The sequence below is a fragment of the Phytophthora infestans genome, genomic scaffold, assembly GCF_000142945.1.
Source record: "Phytophthora infestans T30-4 supercont1.17 genomic scaffold, whole genome shotgun sequence".
Classification (NCBI taxonomy): Eukaryota; Oomycota; class Peronosporomycetes; order Peronosporales; family Peronosporaceae; genus Phytophthora; species Phytophthora infestans.
In genome coordinates, this window is record NW_003303742.1 from 2,653,109 (window position 1) to 2,659,298 (window position 6,190).

Genomic DNA, 6,190 nt, shown 5'->3' on the forward strand with positions numbered 1-6,190 from the left:
CGGTTTTCATCCTTCTGCTTGGTCCAGCACTTGTCAATAACGTGCCCCAGTTTTCCGCAGTAATCACACCGGCGAGTTTCACGCTCGGCGTTGAAGGCCTTCGCTGCTTCCTCGATCTTCACCGCCGCAGTCTTCTCGCCTTGTCGCTTGATATGCTCATTCGTGAGCACCTTTACCACATCTTGCGTTCGCAGCTCTGCATTGCTCATCTCCAAGTTCAGCACGACGTTCTCGTAGCTCTTGGGCAGACTGCGCAGCAAGCAGATCGCCACATCCTCGTCCTCCATCTTGGCGCCGATACTGCTGAGCTTGGCGCTGATGTTGAGGACCTCGTTGCAATGGTGAAGGATGTTTCCGCCTTCTGCCATCTCCATGCTGAAGAGCTGGCGCTTGAGGTAGATGCGTCCAGCCTTCTGCGATCCACCGTAAAGGGTACGCAAGCGCGCCCACGCGACCCAGGCTTCCTCGTAGTCGTCGACAACATGATGGTTGTTCGCGTCCATGTGGAGGAGCATGAGACCGAAGGCGACGTTGCTCGACTTGACATACTCGTCCTTGGCCCTGGAGTCCGTGAACGTGGGCGTCGTTTCGCGGCTCACCACATTCCACACCGACTTGGTCAGGAACACGCCACGCATGTAACGGTTCCACGTGGCGTAGTTCTCGCCGTTGAACTTGTCGATGGAGATCTTGGAATCTTGCACAGAAGACATCGTACTTGGGCTCATAACCTGAAGAAGGTGATGGTTGGATCTTGTGTCTTGCGAGGGGAGGACTGCCGAAGCTTGGGGCGAGGAGGCCGAGGCGAGGGAAGTCACTTGAGGGGCAGAATGGAAATTCAGAAGTGATTGATTGATAAGAACTTACACTGTATTCTCCACCTAGTTTGCATCCAATCGTTCGGTGCATCCAATCACCAACACTCTGTACTCGTCCAATCATCCTACTCGTCTAATCATCGGTGGCGTAAACATCCTACCGTAATCATCGCAAGATCGTATTGGATTACCTGCAACAGAATCGACTCCCCCCATGTTTTGGCGTGCAAGTGCCAACGCAGTCGAAGCTGCGGTGGACCTATCGGAGCCGGCGACTTTCCAAGAAGCGCTGAACGGCCCCGACCAAGTGCACTGGCGCAAAGCAATTCGTGCTGAGCTCAAGTCGATGCGACTTCGAGGAGTGTTCCGTGCTGCTAAGCTGCCTAACGGACAACGCGCTATTGGTACCAAGTGGGTGTTCAAGATCAAGCGCAAAGCGGACGGATCGATCGAGAAGTACAAGGCACGCCTCGTGGCCAAGTACTTCACGCAAAAGCACGGCATCGACTACACTGAGACGTTCTCGTCGGTTGTCAAGTACGTGACGTTGCGCATGGTGATCGCTTTGGCCAAGTACTTTGGATGGCCGCTAGACCAACTAGACGTGGTGACGGCATTCCTGTACGGCGTGATGAGGGAGATCGTGTTTTGCGTGGTTCCCGAAGGTGTCGAGCTCGACGGTGACTTCGACTGCCTGGAATTGGTGAAGGCCATTTACGGTCTAAAACAAGCTTCGCGCGTGTGGAACGAGACCTTCGACGAGTTCGTATGCTCTATCGGCTTTCAAGTTTCGGCCTTTGACCCGTGCCTCTACATCAAAGTTGTTGATGGCCACTGTGTACTCATACTGGTCTACGTCGACGATGTCCTGGTCACCGGAAGCTCACCCGAGCTGATCTCACGCACGAAGGACGACCTCAAGACACGCTTCGAAATGACTGACAGCGGCAAGTGTGTGTTCGTCCTTGGGATCGAATTGGTAGACGGTCCGGACGGCAGCGTGACGATGAGCCAACGGCGTTATGTGGATGACATCCTGAAGCGCTTTCGTATGGACGAGTGCAAGGCTGTGGTGAGTCCGGTGGACATAAGCACTCGACTGGTTCCAAGCGACGCGGCGACCAAGGTACAAGCTCCGTTTCGCGAAGCTGTTGCTGCACTAATGCACCTGATGACCGCGACGCGTCCAGATATTGCGTACGCGGTGGGCTATGTGTCGCGCTTCATGGAGAATCCCCAAGAACACTGGGTTGCGGTCAGGCGTATCTTTCGCTACCTGCAAGGCACCAATACGCATGGAATCTGCTACAAGCCGGGTAACAACATCGACTTTCGCGGATACTCTGACGCAGACTGGGCTGGTGACCTCGTGGACCGAAGTCGGCTTCCGGCTACACGTTCATGCTGATGGGTGCGCCAGTGAGCTGGGGCAGCAAGAAGCAGTCAAGTGTTTCGCTGTCTACGAGCGAAGCGGAGTATATCGCGCTCAGTCTGGCACATCAAGAAGGCAAGTGGATTCATCGCCCACTATGCGAGATCTTAGCAGCTGCCAATGAGACTGGACCCGACCTCAAGATCCAAGAAGACAACCAGTCGTGCATCAAGATGACGAAGAATCCTGTGAACCACGGCCGCGCCAAGCACATCGACATCAAGTACCACCACATCCGCGATGAAGTCAAGCGTGGTGAAGTCAAGCTCGAGTATTGCGAGACTTCTGTGATGCTGGCTGACATCATGACGAAGGCGCTCCCAGGGCCTCGTCACATGGACCTAGCAGCTGCTCTCGGCATCCACGCGTGTTCGCATTGAGGGGGCGTATTGGGGTTGCTGGTCTTGGTACTGTGTACCAGTTGTACCCATTAACCGGTCAACCTGAACCGGTCCAATACGATCCCGCTGTGATTATGGTACGTTGTTTATGCCATCCATGATTGGACGAGTAGAATGATTGGACGAGTACAGAATGATTGGATGAGTAGAATGATTGGATGACCTAGGTAGTGAGGACAGTGTAAGCCCCGATAAATCAATCACTTTCGAATCTTCCTTCTTCCGCTCAAGTGCCTTCACTCCGGTCTCCGCACCAAGTGCAGAATGTCCCGTACCCGGGAACGGAGGGGTCATTCCAGGAGCTTTGCCTCCCGTCGGGATGACTCGAGACCCTGGAATCACTCCTCACCCCGCCGTCCCGTCAGGGTGGTTCCCGTTGAACTCAACCACGCACGTGCCTCTGACCGAGCCCGTTAGGGTGGTCCTATAAGGGGGCCCCTGAACGCCGGAGTCTTGGCGTCGTGGGACCAAAAGCACCTCGCGACATCAAGCCCCTTCCCAGAAGCTCGCCGTTGTCCCACGAAGGCAGACAACAAACGAAGTGAATCCTTCCTTTTTTTCTAAATACGTAGTGTAGTGTATGTAAGGTCGAGAAGGTGTTAGGCCTCTCTTCTGGTTAGCTCTCAGTCGTATATTTCCCTCCTTCTACTCAAGAGGAAGCCAAGCCAATCAACAAACTTTTATTTTCAACTCTCTAGTGTTCCTATCTACCGTTCCTGCAGCCACTGAACAGGACCGTACTCCCTGAACAGCCGCGGACTACCCGACCCTTGAAGGAAGAGGAGGTATACGACATCTGGTGGAGAAGCAGGGTAGTCTGCTAGCTGGAGAAGGTCTTGCTCCAAGTGAAGTCTCGCGGAGAGCGTCAGAAGGAAGGACAAGATTTCGGCTACTAGCAACAGAGAAGATGAGAGCGCCACTGTCCGGGAAGAAGAATGCCCGACTGAGAGTCTGCCTTCGAGAATGCGACCCAGTCTGTCGACTACGCAAGGCCTCCAAAACGTGCAGAATATCATAGACCAAGTGACTAACCGACTTGGGGGGAACAACTCTAGTACTGGTGTCGAGCCACCCGCGGACGCTTTGGGCTCCGGGGTCCCTGCGACCTTCACTTCGGAAGAGTTGGGCTCGATGCTGACCCTGGACGGCGGAGGCGGCCGAGGTACGGTGCAAGGCTGGCTCAACTCCCTCAACTGGTTGAGATCCGTGGCCCCTCCTGAGATTGCCGCCGCTATGGAGAGAACTGGTGGGAACGGTCTCGTGGGGACTCCCCCTCCTACGACTCGAGTAAGGACTGCAATCCCGTCGTACCAAGGTTTCACAATCCGAACCCCGAATACGTCATATGGGCAGGACTTCAACCCGTTCTTCTCCCTTCCAACTGTCCCTGAAAACGGTGGACGTGCTTCCCCGGCAAGTATTCCTCCGAGGACCTCTAACGCTCCTCCTTGGGGTCTCCAGCCCTCTGGTAACTTGCGAGGTGGCGGGGAGAGCGCTCCAGCAGTAACCGTTCCCGTTCCTCAGAGTGCTCCTTTCCAGACCTCGTCGCCTACCGTTCAAATTCCTACCCAAGGCCATGGGTCTCGAACTTCGACTACCAGTGGAATCGCGTACGGAGTCGACCCTACGAGAACAACCCGAGCTTCACAAGGAAGCGGAGGAACTACGGCTTCTGCCTGAACCCATCAGGGTCTTGCGTAGGTGGAATATGGAGGTAACTCCTACTACTCCTCGCCTACGTATGGTAATACGCCTTTGACTACTAGTGGCCTAATGGGTAGCCCACTAACATCCGAAACGCTATTCGCATGCTCCAACCCTTTTACTCGGAAGGAGCGTCGGTAGAGAAGGCTAGATCCTTCTGGGAGGCCTTCGAGAACGCCACTATCGGGCTGGACGAACCCCTGCGACTGAGCGCTTTCAGGGAGTGCTTGAAAGGCAAGGTCGGCGAAGATTGGTGGATGTACTCGCGCATCAACAGCTTTGAGGCTCTGAGAACTCGGTTCCACAACCAGTTCATCAGTCGGACCCCGTTGCAACTGATTGAGAACCTTACGAACACTAAGCGACCCAGGGGAATGTCCGCCGAAGTGTGGGGCGACATGATTTCAAGCCTCTGCGATGATGCTCAGCGCTACGATCCTCAGATGCGTTACCAGTACTTCTTGTCTGGGCTTCGGAACCAAGATTGGAGGAACGCTCTCACCACGACGATGATTGACTCCATCCCTGCGGCTGTAGCCATGCTGCTCCTTAAGAATATGCACCGTCCGGTTGAAGACGACTCCGAGTTCGACAATGTGCCGTCCCCTAAAGCTTCCCAAGCGAACGCTGTCCTCGAACGCATGATGAACATGATGCAGCAGACGCAGAATCGACTCGCTCAGCAGCAACAGCACCAACTTCAACAGCAACAGCAGTTGATGGAGCGTCCCCTGACGACCGCCTATGCTTCCCCGGCGATGAATGTAGCTGCTGCCTACTCTCCTCCTGATCCGAACCCCTCTCTACACTATCAGCCTACCGGGACGCTTCCTATTACGCCCATCCGGGGTGTTCGTGTGGGTCCGGACTTGCGAACCCAAGATGGTCTTCTCGTGTGCGGTCGGTGTCACACTCTGGGGTGTAGTCGAATTCACTGTCGCCGCGGCAAAGCCACCTGTCCTCACTGTAAGGAAGTGGGCCACATCGGTCCTGAATGTGAGCTTGACCCCCCTAGCGGATTTCGGAACACCCAGCCGAGGAACTGACGCAAGTGCTTCCTGTGTGATGAATCGGGTCATAAGTTGGCGGAGTGCCCTCTAAAGACGTCACTGAAGAGACTGGGCGGTCCGGCAGGGGCAACGGTGGGACCTGTCCTAGGACAAGTGCCCAACCAGCAATGATGGGGGTGAGAGGGAGGGGAAGGGAGTGTCGCTCCTTCCTCTTGTCTATGGATCGACACAAATGGGAACATTTTGAACTCCGCGGAGGAGTCGACCAAGAGGTATCAAGTGTGTCCTGTTGGAGGTGGGATGCGTTCCGCCTTACCGGAAAGAAATGAAACGAACGTACCAATGAACATATGACGAGAACTGAAGAAATACTGCCGTTTGAGCATGAAGGACGTACGGCGCCCGTGTGGAACGGGGTATCGGTAGTCTCAAACCCTAACGACTGTTGGAGGACGGAGAGAGAAGCGTTTGTAAAAGAGGTAGGCTCGGGACCCGTATGGGACGGTTCCGCAATAGCTGCGCACGTCGACGAACGCTCCAATACGAACCTAAGAGGGGTTACGAGAGATGACCAAGAGAGCGAAATCGAAACAACGAACGAAAAACTAAGCAAGGAAGGAGAGACGGAAGAGCCGCAACTTCAGGCGTCCTCGACGGAACGAGACTACCCGTCGACGTCAACGAACCACAAGAGTGTGGTTTCGAGCGTGCTCGATCAAGACGAGGAAAAAGGTGAGTACAATGACGGCCCTATACAGGAGGAGTTACTCCCAGACGTGACGGAGGTACTCGAAAGCCAAGAATATGGAGCTACCGAAGCTAGTG